The 17,369-nt window shown below is 37.7% G+C and overlaps 1 protein-coding gene across 1 annotated transcript in view; it reads right to left on the reverse strand.

Annotated features, from left to right (window-relative positions):
• MESR6 (misexpression suppressor of ras 6) overlaps positions 1-17,369 on the reverse strand; it is a 524,406-nt gene that overhangs the window by 414,266 nt on the left and 92,771 nt on the right. The window lies entirely within an intron of this gene.

Here is a 17,369-nt window from a genome sequence, read left to right on the forward strand (position 1 = left end):
CTTTCAATTACACATCCAAGATACGTTATGTATTCAAGTCTAGAGGTCCAATTAAAAACGTTTTTTAACACTGTATAATATTCGTTTAGACATAAATAATGAAAGATTAAAGCGTCATTAACAGAAAACATTTTGTCACGTTAGTTAAACGGACATTGTCAACACATTTTAATAGAAAAAATTTCCTTCATAATTTGAGTTTTAAAACGTACTTGCGAAACGTCTCTTAGTAGTCATCAATATCCAAATATTAGACGATTACCATAAATATTAAAATAACGGATTTTCGATACGTTTTATCAACAAATTGAGATACGATTTATAAATGTTTGGTTTCAAACGTATAAAATTTGCATATGAACAACTATCGTAAGACGTCCACCAAAAACGTTTAATAAACCGAAATCACGGCGGACATTCTTCGCAATAAAATACGTAGGTGCTGCACGTTTATTCTACAGAATAAAACGTTCTTTTTTGACGAATTTCATACGCTTTATATACTGGCATTGTTTATTGGGAGAGAGCTTTCATTCCTTGAATAAATGAAAATCGACAGAACGATGAAAAATGTAGATCTTTGCTTGTCAATAAATTCTTGTGCTCTTTTATTTGCCTGTGCGATAAAACTTTGAAACAGTAAAAACAAATGTGTTCAATAGATCGGAACAACTGGCTAATAAATTGTTAACTCTGTCTTTTCCCGAAATTTTCTCACAGTGAGCTGAGTCAAGTTTTCAGAGTTCTATTTTCTAAAGAAAGTTCAACCATTATTCCCAGCAGACGTCACGTAAACTTATTACAGTAATTTTTACAATCATTTGTGGGCCAGGTGATGTTGAAAAACTGGATACTTGATCGCGTGAATTTTCGAAAAACTGGAAAGAAAAAGCTGGTGTGCTGTCTCAAGGGAGGTTCTAATGACGCCGTTTTACCACAACACTCGACTAATCTTTTAGACGATGAATTATCTATATAAATCTAAGGATTCGTGAGACGTCGACCGCCACTGACGGTTACACGCAGTCAAAGTAAACGCAGCCGTCATTAGGAATCAGATCAACCACGGTTTGAAAATCTGTTGCCATCTAATTGCTTTGAAAAGATGGCGACATCACTCGGGATGTACATAAAAAAAAAAAAAAAAAAAAAAACGTTGACGACTTGAAAATTTGAAATTTTTTTTCCAGATATAAACAGTCGGAATAACAATAAAAATGAGGTGATTGACCGTACGAAGATACTCTAATTAGCGCTGTGCACGTTCTTCAAGAGCCGTGATTCGATGATTGATGTGCAAAAAAAACTAGAAATCAATTTAAAAATGCATGAACGAATTTTGCAATACGCTTAGATCAATGTCTCCATCCGGTTTGATGGTTTTGATTTATCTCGTGGAGGATGAAAGGAACGATTTAAACGTCTGCTTTTCTTACTCCAGTGAGTTGTCGAGCACACGAATCGTTTCTCGCGTATCTCGATAGCGCAAGGTCTTAACCGCGGCCTTATATTGTCAGTTGGCGGAGTTTTCTCTCCTCAAGAGAGTAATTTACACGTTAAGTCACGGAGCGGGTTGAACGGTGCGAGGTGAAAAACGAGCAGCAGCGACCTATTTGTAAATGTCAAATTATCCATATACGTATGTGTGTATATGGTGTGGCATGGTGGTTACATACACGCCGCATGTGCCCGCGTTTTACATATTTACCGAACCGAGTGCAGCGCTCGCCATGCAGAGCTTTCGTTGGAGTTATTTCTCTACAACAAGTATTATAGGCATCCAGCGACACGTGTAACCGCGAGCCGATCGGACTGTGGAAACGACACCTTGAAACTTACGTTACAATGGCTGGAAAATACTTGGGCGATGAGAGAAAAAATCTTATTCCTAAAGTTACCGGAGAATTTCAGGGGCTGTTCACTTACCGATTACGTTACAAGTGATCGCAAGGTTTCGATGACTTTACGCGGTTCTCAGCAATTGCACTCGATTTCATACGATTTCAAGTTTCTAGACATAACTGACTCGGCTCGAATAAATGCAACCACGATTTCAGACAAGTTTAAGTGATTTGTGATTGGCTTTCCACCGATTTTAAGCACTGCTCAGCGATTTATAGTTGTCCTTTACTGATTTTTCAGAAATCACTTCATATCGACAAGAACCGATCGGACTGTGCAAATGACGTCTTGAAACTTACATTACAATGGCTGGAAAATACTTGGGCGATGAGAGAAAAAATTTTATTCCTAAAGTTACCGGAGAATTTCAGGGGCTGTTCGCTTACCGATTATGTTACAAGTGATCGCAAGGTTTCGATGACTTTACGCGGTTCTCGGCAATTGCACTCGATTTCATACGATTTCAAGTTTCCAGACATAATTGACTCGGCTCGAGTAAATGCAACCACGATTTCAGACAAGTTTAAGTGATTTGTGATTGGCTTTCCACCGATTTTAAGCACTGCTCAGCGATTTATAGTTGTCCTTTACTGATTTTTCAGAAATCACTTCATATCGACAAGAACCGATCGGACTGTGCAAATGACGTCTTGAAACTTACATTACAATGGCTGGAAAATACTTGGGCGATGAGAGAAAAAATTTTATTCCTAAAGTTACCGGAGAATTTCAGGGGCTGTTCGCTTACCGATTATGTTACAAGTGATCGCAAGGTTTCGATGACTTTACGCGGTTCTCGGCAATTGCACTCGATTTCATACGATTTCAAGTTTCTAGACATAACTGACTCGGCTCGAATAAATGCAACCACGATTTCAGACAAGTTTAAGTGATTTGTGATTGGCTTTCCACCGATTTTAAGCACTGCTCAGCGATTTATAGTTGTCCTTTACTGATTTTTCAGAAATCACTTCATATCGACAAGAACCGATCGGACTGTGCAAATGACGTCTTGAAACTTACATTACAATGGCTGGAAAATACTTGGGCGATGAGAGAAAAAATTTTATTCCTAAAGTTACCGGAGAATTTCAGGGGCTGTTCGCTTACCGATTATGTTACAAGTGATCGCAAGGTTTCGATGACTTTACGCGGTTCTCGGCAATTGCACTCGATTTCATACGATTTCAAGTTTCCAGACATAATTGACTCGGCTCGAGTAAATGCAACCACGATTTCAGACAAGTTTAAGTGATTTGTGATTGGCTTTCCACCGATTTTAAGCACTGCTCAGCGATTTATAGTTGTCCTTTACTTATTTTTCAGAAATCACTTCATATAGATAAGAGTTGATAAGACTGTGCCAATGACACTTCAAAACTTACGTTACCATAGGTTGATAATGCGTAGCTGATATCAGAAAAAGTTAAATTTATTCCCACAACTCTTCCTAGACTAATTGGACCTCAACAATTCGGAAAAATGTGTTTAAATCGTAGTGGGACCAACAGCTGAGAAAATAGCAATAAAATGTAGGGAATTTCAATTAATTATTCATTTTAATTCAGACTTGAACTATACTCACTAACTACGACAATGACTATTTGATATAACATTTTTCTTATTCTGCTTAAGATAATGTATCTTGCACTTATTTTTCCTGTTATAATAACCAGAATTGTTACATAATGTTTAATCATGCTCTTGCATTTCTGTTTGTTTTGACTTTGATAGTATGTGGCAACTTGTTAAATTACTACACACTGACACCCGAATACTGGTAATAGAATTGAGGTTTATTTAATGAAAAGCTAAAACAAGAAAGTTATAAATTTGTGACTTTCTTTTCCACCTTTTTAATCACAGTGTGCAAATTTTATGTGTCTTACCCGTAATTTTTGGTCCGTTGTTCACATGAGTTAGCGTTGCGTGTTTCCGATTTTTCGAGCCAGAAATTTTTCTGCCTAGAATCAATTTTTACGACTTTGATTGGACTAATTGAATTTTACTCGCAGAATCACGTCGATATACAGCATCAATAAATTGGTTTCAGAATTTTTTAAAGGTGTTAAAAATTTTGAAGAACTCTCTTACGTTGTACTCTGAACAGAGTTGTTGGCAGAGAGACAAGCTTCTTATGAAGATAGGTGAAACCGGCGAAAAAATATACCACGTGTCTAACGCCATCAGTCAAATTCTCATCAGCCCTGTTTTGATTATTTACGGGTATATTCGAATCATTACGCCACAGATGTCGAAGTATCGTTACAAAAATTCATAATCGCTGCAAAACTTGACCTGACTTCGCTGCATGCAGCAGAATAAACTGACACTCGCATTTATCTCATACAAAATTGATCTGGCGTTGTAAAAGCCATTTGGTCAGCAAACAGTTGTTTTACTGAATTTTTCTAGTCACTGTAACAAATGAAATTTTTCTCAGTGTGTGATATCTTTGCCGGAACCTCCCTTTACGGGTTACAGCCTAACCAGCGCCCCCATTTTGGAAGCATTTTCAATGCTAAAAAACTCCGGTTCGAGTAAGGAATGTCGAACAGGATAAGATTGTTGTAAAAAAAAAAGTTCGCTGATCGTTGGATCGTTACGGAGAAAATAAACGATCCGTAAGTACGGCCAAATTTGAAGCGAGTCGGTGAAATCGTTTTTTAAACACCGCGACACCACCTTAAATGAAATTTTCTCCGCAGCTTGCGCACATCGAGCGATCTCGAGCTTCTGCTCCCGCATCGCATTATGCCGGCATTGCAGGCGTCGATCGTCGATGCGTTTGCCGGTCGTTGTCCCGCCGCAGATCTGACTGCATCTCGGTGCGCAGCAGCGGCCGGCTCGGATCGGCCTCGCATCATCCATCACACAACTTTTTGGTTTCGACTGATGGCGGACAAGTTCTGAGAATGCCAGAACGCAATTATATTAAACATAAATCAGTTATAACGAGCAAAGCGCCTATCTATATACTCGAGTCCGCTCGTCGAAACGAGGATCTGCAGCAACGAACTTCCCGCATAATATCGCAGCTGGCAACCCGCCTCGACTCTGCCCACTACTTCCGAAATATTTTTTTGGCTTCTTCTTTCTTTAAAAAATATTTTTAACTCCTTAATTAGACCGCTTGGGACGAATTTAAACTGGATGGAAGATCGACGGATGCACTTCGGATCGCTTTTCGCGCACCCGAAACACCGGGTGAAATTGTATTTCGAAATGAGTTGAGGAGGCCAGGTGCTCAAAGCGGAAATAAAGGTCGAACAATCCTGAAATCTGGTGTACACCGCTTGTGAAGTCTTATGAAATCGTTGGAAATATCTGTAATTCACTGAAATCTTGCGATATTTTTTGAAATCCTTATAAATCATCTCCAATCTTACTGTCGGCGGTATCTAAAAATTTCGAAATCAGATGAATTCCTGAAATACTGTGATATTCTTTGAAACCGTTTGAAATCCCTTTGTCGAATTATCTGAAAGCTTCAAAAATCCACAAAGTTCCATGCAATACGTCATATCACACAAAATTTTGCGAAACCTATTTGTAAAGTCGTTTGAAGTATCATAAATCATAAGAAATCTGTGAGATTCTATAAAATATTTCGAAGTCTGTTCAAATCTTGTTAGGAAATCATTTGAAATATCGAAAATCTTTGAAATTGCATGAAAACCCTAAAATTGAAGAAAAAAAAAATCGAATCGTCTGATACTTAATGAAATACTGTGAAATTATTCAAAATTATTTGAAATCCTGTAAAATCCTGTGGAATTATCTAACGATATATGAAATAATATGAAATATTTTAAAAGCTTTGAAATCACATTCAATCACCAACAGGCTTATGAAATCCTCTGAAATTTTAGGATATCACTTGAATTCTCTAAAATCTTGGAAGTCGCGTGAAATTGATGACTGGTCAACTCCCCGGAATATAAAAAACGGAGATTTGAATAATCTGAGGTATATATTCATATCCGCTAATTGTCATACGATGGTAAATATTTAATTAACTTCAGTTGAATACATTTTTGTGTACCTGTCCACATTAAAGCAAAACTCCCGAACAGAAAGGAACTTGATATTTTCAAATCTTGAACACGAAAAATATTGGACGAATGTAAGAACCTTATAACTAATAATCACAATGAAAGATAAAACTGTCATAGAGTTTGCTGATTTTTAGAAACCGCCTCAATAACATTAACGAGTGAGATTTAACGGAACTGTACAGATTCAATCAATTTATCAAACGATTTCCGCAACGTATTTCCAAAACTATTCGGACCGATCGTTAGCATAATTTTCAGTCCAATTTAACGCAGCCACGTTTCTAATTATTCTTGAGTCCGTTACAGACTTTCTTTTCAATAGACTCCAAACTGTTGAAACAATCCACTTTCAGCTGAGCCTCTGAAAGTTGTTACTTTCCAAACTTTGCCCAACAGAGTCACGTAACGAGTGTTTTCAGATATCTTTGTAACGATGATGGAGAAAATTTCGAAGACAATTTCACCGCGTACGTTACAGGTTCATGAGCGAAGCTCAAGCAGTCAGGTTATTTCACATGTAGAATGTTGAAATTATGCGCCTGAGTGTTGATCGATCAAATTTTACAGGATGCTTCTCAGGACGACATTCATGCTATTAAGTGTGTTGATTTTTCAATGTTTCCGAAAAATCAAAGCTACGTATGTCGAATAAATCAATCATTAAGTAAATTTGTTCACATTACTTGTTCAAATAACATTCAAGAGGTAAAGTGAAAGTTGAAACCATTACACCTCGGTATTTCCAGTTGCCACAAGATACCACTAATAATTTTTGTCGAAGTGAAGTCGAATCAAAAAAATTTATTTCAGAGATATTTTACTATTTTAAACTGATTTGGAATATGAAACTGACGTCGAGACTTTTGTTCGCAACTGTACACTGATTGTGAAAAAAATGACGTCAGAAATGGCATTATTCAAATACGTTAATAACTTTAACATCCCAAACTAGTTGCTGTAGACGCAGTTGATTTGACTATTCTGAATGGTTTAGTCGACTATTTTCTATAAAAGAGGTGTGTTTTTTGTAAACACAAAGACAGTTACTATCGAAAGTCGATGATCCAAAGATGCTCAAAATCTCACTGAGTTTTCTGATCAAACGTAAGTATTTCCAAGAAACATTTGCCCCAAAATCAGTAATATAGTATTTATTTTTCTCACAACTTTGGCAAAATCGACGTCCTCGCAGCACAAGCACACTTTGACTATTTATCATTATTGAAATTTAGCCGACAAGTCTACTAGATTTTCAACAACTTTTAATGGATTTGACGCAAAGCTTTGATATAATCTCAGCTTTTGTTTATAATTTTAGTATTAACGATTCTTATATTTTCAAAGAGATCTGTGCAGTTTACCAATATAATACTAAACGTCCGACTATCTAGTAACGAAATGACTGAAAATCACAGTCAGAAAAAGATCAATTAATAAAATGCAAATATGTGGTACCAAATGTGTTCGTTCAAAACAAAAAATCATTGGGTTGAAATAAATCTTGATGAAACAAATAAAAATTTGCGCATATTTATGTCAGGTAAATTATATTCAATAAGTTGATGTTCAAGCAAAATGTTTTCTTCCTGAAAGATGCTCGAGAAAAAAAAAACAAAAAAATTCCGCGTGCGGAAACGTCAATTTTTGTCGAACGATCCGTGGAAGGTTCGATCCGGTGTGTACGACAAGGTTGGCTAAAAGTCAAAAGTAAAAAGGTTCTGTGACACGTCTGCGACGGAAGAATGACTAAATTATACCGGGTAATTTGGCTCCGAGCCCAAGGGATTATTTCGACGCCCAATAATAAGCTGAGAGCGCACCTTTTTAAATAAGTGTAATCGCGTGCGCCGCGCGGTGTCACGCGACCTAAACCCGGGTATAATTCCGGCCGAAAGGACGCGACACGCGTCCGCATTATGCCTGGCGTCTCGTTAATGACACCGGGCTGATACCCGTGATGCCTAATGAAACGCGCGGAGCCGGCCGCACATCCGCATAGCGGACAGTTAGAGATATACGAGAGATATGCCGCAGCTCGTCGTGTGCATCACTCGCCGATGTTGTGCCCAACAGCGATGCGACTCTTCTCCAGTCACGCCACGGGAACCGCTTTTTAACGGCTATCCGTCAACCCTTTTTTTCAGTCACCGCCATCCCCGCAAGACGCATGTGTGTCAACGACTCCGCGAACCGCGTGACGAGAAGTGTCGCGATGTGCGATGCGTTCTTCAACTTTCCGCTTGGTCCGAGAGGTTGATCGCTCTTGAAATCTGGCGTAAGACCCTCTCTGTTGAGTTACGCGATATTTCGTAAAATTTTTTTCAAGTGTTCTGGTATCCCTTGAAATATTTTACAATTTCTGAAATCCCTTGAGATCTTTTGAAGTATCTGGACTTTGCATGGAATCTTACAAAGTCTTTTGTGACTTTTAAATCTATCGCAATCGTTAAGAGCTGTGAAATTTTTTCAAACTTTTCGATGTATTTTGAAATATTTGGGATCCCGAGAATCTTTTGGAACTCTTGACGATTCTTGACGCCCTTGAAATATTTTGAAACCCTTTACAATCCTTGAGGTTCCTGAAGTGTTTTGAAATTTTTAAAATCCTGTGAAATCTTTTAAAATCCCTTTTAATCTCACGACAACTTGTAAAGTCTTTTGCAATCTCCAAAATTCCAGCAATATTTTGAAATCTTTTGAACTCATTTGTAATTTTTTGAAATCCCTTGAAACCTCATGAAATCTTGTAAAGTCCTTTGCAATCCTTGATAACCAAGAAATCTTTCAAAATAGATCGCAATCTTTATAATCTTTGGATTTTTTTTAAATACTTTTAAATCATATCCTTTGTTTGAATTTTTTTAAATTCGAAAAATCTTTGGAAATCCGTTACGATCCTTGAAATCTTTGAAATATTTTAAAATATTTGAAACCCTTCGAAATCTTTTGAGATTTCTTTTGATCTTATGAAATCTTTTGAAATCCCTAGCGGTCTTTCGAAACACCTCGAAATTCTTAAAATTTTTTGCAGCATTTTGAAAACTTTTGAAATCCTATAATTTTGTAATCGTGTGTACCACCAAATTCGATTTTTGGAGTCTGTGGAACTTGCAGAACGAAACGATGAGGAGAAAAGGGTTGACGCATGCGCACAACGGAAATGCCACACTTTACACACTAGGGCTTTCTTTTGCACATGTGCACTCTTGAATAACGTAATTTTATGTATTGTGTCATCAAGCGTGCGTTACTGCATGATTGCAACTTTACGTGCTGTCAGTGACATCTCCAGTGATTCTCAGATCAAATATTTCGCGTTCGGGTTGTAAAAAATATCGTGTTTCACACTCGTGCGATGTTTGACTTTTGTGATTAGAGCAGTCACATTTGGCTCGTAGCGCAGGACACACTAGTTGAGACGTCGCCTACTTTCCGCACTTGTTACGCAATGTAGTTTTCTTGCTTGTTTTTTCTTTGTCGATATTGTATACGATTATAAATTAGAATATTTACCGATATTTTAGCGACTTTCAAGTGTTGCCACGTATGCGAGTTTTCGAAACACTCTATCAACCAGTATATGATTGGGTAAAATAACCTGAAAAACACAGGTTCACATACTGGCATATTTAGAATTGCACTCTTGTGTTCCAACTGAAAAAGAACGCATTTTAAGTTGTACGTATCATTGCACCTTCATCAAGAGCACGGCAAATCATTTCGAAGGCTTCAGTGTCGTTCCTTTTCAACTGGAATGGGAGTATAATGCACTGCTGAATATGCTTCTTATCATGTTATCATCATGTATACATTTGTACTGAAGATTATGTGGCCTGCCTTACTAATTCATACAGTGTTTCAAAAGGGTAGATGTCGGCATGTCAACATCAGAAGAAGATCAATAGATAATGTATTTTGCAATGGTTTTCAAAATTGGTGAAATAAAAGTGCTATTTAGACGCATCTGTACATAGTTGATTCGAAAATATCGTTTATTTGGGTTTAAACAAAAATTATGGAACCGCAATTTTTCGCTGAAAACAGTGCAGATTTTTGTCCAGAAGTAAGCTGTTAAAAAACAAAAAAAAAAAAAACACTATTCCATGTTCACCTACTTTAATTTGAGATCAAATTTTTTATTCGATTAACGATATTAAATCTGGATCGAACCATAAGCCTGTATATACTTACAATAGTTAATATATCTATACCAGAAACGTAATTTATTCCATCGTTTTTTGTATAAAACTATGAAAATCGAACCGTTCGATGCATTTTTCATGATACTACTTTGTTCGTACCAGTAAGAAGACGTACCAGTTTCATTTCGAGTGGACATTTTTTTTTTTTACCGTCAGTAACTATGGCAATTATCCGTAATTTGAAAACGCATCTAAAAATTATATTGTATTTTGAGCACGCATTACGTAATTAGCAATTTAAAAAACGAATGTAAATTAAAAAAAAAAAAAAAACATGTTTTCACGTATGGTCAATTAGTGCATGTTACGAATAGGTATGAAATGTGAAACTATCGCGTACTGCAGTAGTGCAGTATTTTTTGTTCGGCTTTAAATCGGTAGGAGCATATTGCTTATTTTGGTAATCCAAAAGGGCCTGGAGATCCAGCGTAACGTGTATAGGAAATCGGATAAAGAATGCGTTCCCGGTCGAGGGGACAGTGACGAAATATTCAGCCCCACTCTCGGTGAAAGGAAGGTGTCTACAAGATTTACAATACTCGACTCTCTGGCTCTCCTGTATTTGTTAGTCTAAGCACATCCGGTTGCCGGTTAGCGGGGCGCGCGACGACACCAGCGCACCTTCTTCGGCTACCTCACGTCTACGAGAATCTCTGCACCACCGAGTCCGATTCGACGTAACGACGCCAGAATCCACGTCCAGAATGCCTTGGGAGGAAAATTGGCGTGAAACGGAGATAAAGGGGGGGGGGGGGGGGGGGGGAGGAAGTGGTATGAAATTGATACCGAAAAATCACAAACCAATGTTTTGAGGCATATTGTTCAAAGGCAATATTTTCATTTCGTTCTTATATGGAAAACTTGTACCTTTAGCAGAAAAACAAAGATCCTTAAGAAATGTTATCTTTTACGATCATGTTCTCAAAGACTTTCTCGAAATTCGAAGCTTTTTTATTCAAAGAACGTGGGGAAGTATTCGATTTGTTTTAAGGAGGTGATCTGGCCGATTTCATCGTTGAAGTATATAGCTCGAAATATCAAGGTCCGTGTATTTAAAATTTGAAAAAGGCCTTAGCAGCTCCATTTTATACACAGTTCTGAACAAAAACACTCCGACGCATTTTCATTCGACGCGGTAATAAAGAAATGACACGAATATTTACGATATTTTAAATATAGACCAGGGCAGCCCCTTAAATTGTGGAACAGGAGTTGAATTCCATACACAAATAATCTATGAGGCCCATTCGTATGTTAAATGATTTAAAAGTTAACCACGGTTTGAAAGTTGGGTTTATGTGAAAATTCATCTTTAAACGTCTTCAGTGGTTAAACGATTGACCTTACAATCAAAATTCGAGAGATGAATTCTTAAGCAATTCAGTTCCCCATAAAAATTTCCTGAGGAATAAGCCTGTAGCCTTGACGGTTCACAAGTTAAAAGTCTTGAAAAATAATTCTGTGTAAAAATTCACTTTCAAACGTCCTTACTGACCTCCTCTACAAAATGCTTCCAGGATCAAGTCCGTATGGTCGAATATGGCTGAATGGTAGCAGTTTATAAAAAAAAAAAATCAAATTTTCCCCAGGTTACTTTAACGGGAAAGCTTCGTTTTTCAAGAGTCAATTTTCAAAACTGATTTTAAAAGATATGTTGCAGCGAGAATGTATATTGCTCTTTCTTTTGTTTTAGTTCCTGCAAGTTTTTCAACCGGAAGCGTAGAGTAAATATGTTATTTTGAAGCAAAGCACCATATCAGTGGTCACAGCAAGGTGAATGATTTTTATTTCGGGAATTCATAGATCGCAGTCGAGAATGATAAGAAAGTCAAATCTGTTTCAGATTGTTGTTCGCAGTGAAATAAAAAAAAGTTGAATGAAACTACCGCGTGGATCGAGAGAAAACCTGAACTACGAAGTGGACGGAGAAAAGACGAACCGGAAGTCCCGCGTGTCTCGCTAGTTAACGGCGAAGACTTTCAATTATTTAGCTCTGTGTGTTTTTCTGATTATCTCTATTCCCCTCTCGAGTTCTCTTGGCCCTTGTGTGAAAGGAAATTCCAACGCGTCGTCCTTACATCCTGTCCGACGCTAGGCGTCCGTAGACGTACGTTATTTAAGAGACGTCGTTCTACGCGTCCCGGAATTCCGCGGGGTGGAGCCGCCACAATTACCGAATCCGGGCTTACCTGGCAGCTCACTTCGGCAGGTATTTTAGGGCGCGGTGCAAACGACGAAACTACCGGAAAACAACGGACATTAATATGGCGGAAATACAGGTCACGGAAACCGAGAAGGCAGATCGGGGAGAAATAAATGATGGTTACGTAAGCTGAGAATCAAATTTCGTCAACATTAACTACCGATCCGACTTATCGATGATTTCAATTATTTCTACTCCTTGATTTTCTGTTTACTTTAACCCTTCGCCGGCCAAAATGAACGATTTCGTTCTGGGCTCTTTTCCCCCCAATTAGGATTTTTCGAAAAATTACCAGGAAAATCAGGTAATCCATTTAAGGCGTCTACTTGATGTTCCAATAATTTGCGTTAGGAAATTTTCAATTAGTTAATTAGTAGAAATTGTTAAACAATAAAAAATTACCGAGATACAAAGTTAAAAAGTAACGATTGGATCATTAATCAGAATTCGACTAAAAAATCGAAGTCATGGACATCTTCGGAATTACTTATATCAAAAATTGAGATTATAAATCCCCTGTCGAAAAGTGAACAATCTTAAGAATTTGGAAAATCTCAAATATGACGTGCTTCGTTGAAACGAATTTATCGTGTTCGGATCATTTAGAAGACAACCGCGACAGTTTGTTTCAACTTCAGAAAGATACCGAAGGTGAACTGATCGAATGTGCAATTTTTCGATGCGAGGAATAATGATATCGGGAGAAAATTTTCCCTCTTCGGCATTGACAAATTTTAGATGAATAAAATATGAAACAAGGGTGCAACAAAAAATTAGAAAAATAGATGACTTATCGTTAGTCAATTATGATTCTAATGATTGTCAATTTTGGCAGAAAAAAATCCTAATTTGTTGTCCTCGCGAGATTTTCAGCTATTAATCTCTCGTAGTAATAAGAAACAAGAAGATCCTGCAGTGGCAATGGTAAAATCACAGATTCAGCCGTTGGAATGAAGAATAAGTGTAGTTCTATCTTTTGACTAAAGCTTCGACTAGGACTGAGGCCACACGTACTAGTTGTAGGCCTGCTTCGAATTTAGTATTCCGGAAATTTCTTATCGAGAACCTGCTCCTAGCATCGCATAAACAATTGAGTATTTGAATGGTGGCAATGAGAAAAGAAAAAAAAAAACAAATAAAAAACAGTTTTTCTTCCATGACTCGCGTTTTCGATGTTGTATATTCACATGAATGCGTGCTTGATGAAGTAACGAAATATGGTTTCGTTCTCGTTCTTTTCGGAATCAGGTGAGTCAGATAAATCAGGAGATTGAAACTTTTTTCAATGCATACAATACCGTAAGCCTAAAAATTGGTGGAAAGATTTTTTATACGAATATTTTTTCTTCGTGCAAGGTTTACAAAACCGATTTTTATCCAAAATTTGCATCGAAGTTTTCCCTTGACAAGTCAGGGAGGTGGAAAAAAATTCAAACTCATAAGAAAAATCTACTTTCCGAGATGTGACAGATATTTATTAAAAGTTTCGTTTCACACATCTATGGAAATTGTGAAAATTCAAGTTATTTAAGATTCTCTGTGTTCCGTACAGTAATATACTGCTGCAGTGTGATAAAAAAATGATTCGCAATCAGAGAATTACGTTAAAAAAAAAAAAAAAAAACAATCGTTTGAATCAGGTGAAATGATGTAACTTCAAAGGTTTTCTAATCCTTTAATTAAATACCGACGTCTTACACTGCGTCGAGATTTTGACCTGACATAGTCAATTCGCTGGTCTATTTCATCGCCGTGAGAAAGCTAAATGGCAAAGGCTGATGTAATTCAAACCAGCAACCACTGCTCTTCCTATTATATTACAAAGTGTCCGACAGAAGTTGTGATAATATCGATGTAACAGCAAAATCGACTATTGAAACCGAAAAAATTTTGAGTTATAGTTCTCGAGTCAAGTGTCAGCGAAAAAATTATTTTCGTTTTGACTAGATTTTGCAGTGAGTGATAAATTTGAAATTATCATCTGTACGATAATTTCAGTCCATACTGCAATTTTCAGAGTGTGTGCGGAAAATTTGTCAACGTCATTGAACTCACGTCAGGCTGATTGCAGTAGTTTTTCTACGAGGAAAGAAATGTCATGTAGATTTTACATCCGTTACGATGAATATATGAACAGCACTTTTTTGGAGTGAAATCTGCATCAATCGTGGTAGGTCAACCTAAGCATGTTGTAAAACTCTTATTGCCGGATTTGTAAATCTTACCACAACTGCTGCAGATCCAACTCGAAAAAAGTATTGTCCACACATTCACCGCAGGAGATGTAGGATCTAACAGCTATTGTACGTGGCATTCCCGTAAACCGGCTGTTTTTTTGGCAAGGATAAAGATTTCAGGACGAGCTGACAGCGAGCCGAAAGTGAGCCGGAAGCGAGTACTGAAATTATCCGAGCCAAAAAACGATTTACGGGCATGCCACATACAATATTTTTTACAGTATGGGCATTGAAAAGCAAAACGAAGAGTGAGGTTACGTCGCGATCTGTTCGACGAAGCTACTTTATACGGCAGTTTGGGATGCGCACTTCGAACTGCGCATCGCAACTGCGGAATAAAGACTTTATTCCGCAACTTTGTTCGCTGCCGTATAAAGCGTCACTTTACGGAACGAAAACTGCGACAAAAAGTGGCCTTTTCAATGCCCATGCCGTAAAAAAATATTTTTCGTTTCGTGCAACCGCTCGTGGAGCAAGAATTTCACAATGCCGACATTGTGACATCGGCAACGTATTTTTATTTTCCATCTGTTATTCAGTTCAGTTGAACGGTGAGCCAAAGGTCAGAAGCCAAAGAACACCTCCTGGTAGCCCATGCTGGAAACTGGTGAAAACGATAAAAATGATGGAACTGGTAAATGCGATCCAACACAGCCCCCATAAACGCGCCCACGTGTGGCCGCCGTATCCACGCCTTGTGCGTAGGCGGGTTTTCGCCTGTGTGCGTACCTTCATTACCAGACTTCGTACACATCTCCACACCGATCCTTGACTTTGGACGCAATGCACGCCGCAGATGCAGGACGCGTGCATCTACGTGCAGGCACGCTGCGCAACACGCGAACGCCGTGAGACGGTGAGCGTGCCTTGTGCTCGCAGTGTGTGAAAGAGTAAAGAACAGAGCCGCATCCGCTCTGGAGACTTGGCCGAACAATAGCCTCCTTGGTGGACGGAATTAGTGTTATTATTGGACCAAATGTCTGGGGTCACGCCGTGGGAAACGGTTTTCGGCTCGGAACTGCTGCCTCCGGAGCGACGATCTTCCGCGCAACGATCGAACATCTCTTCCATCCGCACGCATGCGTCGTCTTATTGTGTCCGTTATGCAGCTGCAGCCTGGATTTCGGACAGAAGTTTCGACCGAATCGATTTGTCGTTTTTCAACCCATTCGCTTTATTTTACACTACAGGGTACAATCTTGATTTTAGGTTTTTACGATTCTCTCGAGGACGCACCGCGTATTAAATAATTTTCAAGTGTGCGAAATAGAGGTAAAATTTACGGAAAAAACGACCGCTGCTAAATATTTTGTAAAAAGGCAAATTTTGACGAAGAAACAAACATCAATTACTGAAACGTGTCAAAATCATCTCAAAATAAAGGATTTTTGAATCAAGGTGTTCGTTTGAAAGCGAACGGGTTAATTGGAGGGCAAAGAATTGGGGGGAGTCAGATTTTTAATTTGTCGTTGAGGCGAAATGAAACATACGTTGCACTTGTATTTTGCAGTTGAAAGAAATCGGCATACCAATTGCAATTTCAATCTGTATTTAGAGCGTGAGAAAATAAAAATTATACTGGTACTTGATAGTTGATTTTGGTTGATCAACATTTTTAACAATAGATATTTTTGCTTAGATCCATTAAAATTTTGTAATGTAATCGATACATTTATTTGAATTAATTACAATTATTAGAAATTATGAATCATGGCGTGAAATTTTCTAGTATGCGAATATTTATAAAAATGCACGGATTTGTACGTACGTATGAGTATTGGTAGGTATAATACAATAATTTGAAGGATATAAGCATACGGATAAAAATGTAATGTGTATTTTATTTCACCTCACATACGAAATATAAATATAATTTGTAATTCATATCCTTAAATTTACCAAGGACAAATATAATTTTTCTTTCGTTTCATTTCAATTAGAGAATATAAATGTAATTCGTAGTTTATTTTCCCCCAATTACAAGATAGAGACGTACCTTGTAATTCATTTCTGTACATTTAGCAAATAAAAGTGTAATTTGTTTTTTTATTTTTTATCAGAATTACAGAACTTGAGTGTAATTTATATTTTATTTTGCCTCGGTTACAGGGTGCAATTGTAATTTGTATTTCATTTCACATCAATTACAAAAAATGATCACTATTTGTACTTAATTTCGCGCCACTGAAGAAAGAAAAATGTAATCTGTATTTTGTTACGTTCTAATTACAAAATAGATTGTAATTTGTATTCTTTCTTTTTTCATTACAAATTACAAACATAATTCGTACACGACTCGTAACGTTTCTGCCCATAACTTCTTTCAACGCGGAATTCACGCGGGTTGTAAGACGAGAGGTCGAGACGGAATGAACAGTGAATGGACACACATACGTGGACAGGAATTGATGAATGAGGAGTGAAAAGTGAAAGATAAACGACGCTGTCCTCAAACTCTGCCGGAAGTGGGCGGTAATTAGAATTCGGCCAACAGAGCCGTGGATGGAATTTGCACCCGTTACTTCCTTTCTTTCGTTGTAATCACCAAACGATCCCTTCCCGTTTTCGAGGTTACACATGATTTAAGACAAATCATTTCATCTGGATGGATTTTTCATGCGTATTCAACCGGGATCAGGCACTATTTTGAATTCAGAATAACGGATGAAAAATGCATTCGAGTTTTTTTTCCAATTTCCAGCAATTATTGCGACGCGATTAGTCGTATTCGAATATCTATTTGACGTAATTGCAGTGAGCGGGATTC

This window comes from Neodiprion pinetum, chromosome 5 (genome assembly GCF_021155775.2).
Source record: "Neodiprion pinetum isolate iyNeoPine1 chromosome 5, iyNeoPine1.2, whole genome shotgun sequence".
Lineage (NCBI taxonomy): Eukaryota > Metazoa > Arthropoda > Insecta > Hymenoptera > Diprionidae > Neodiprion > Neodiprion pinetum.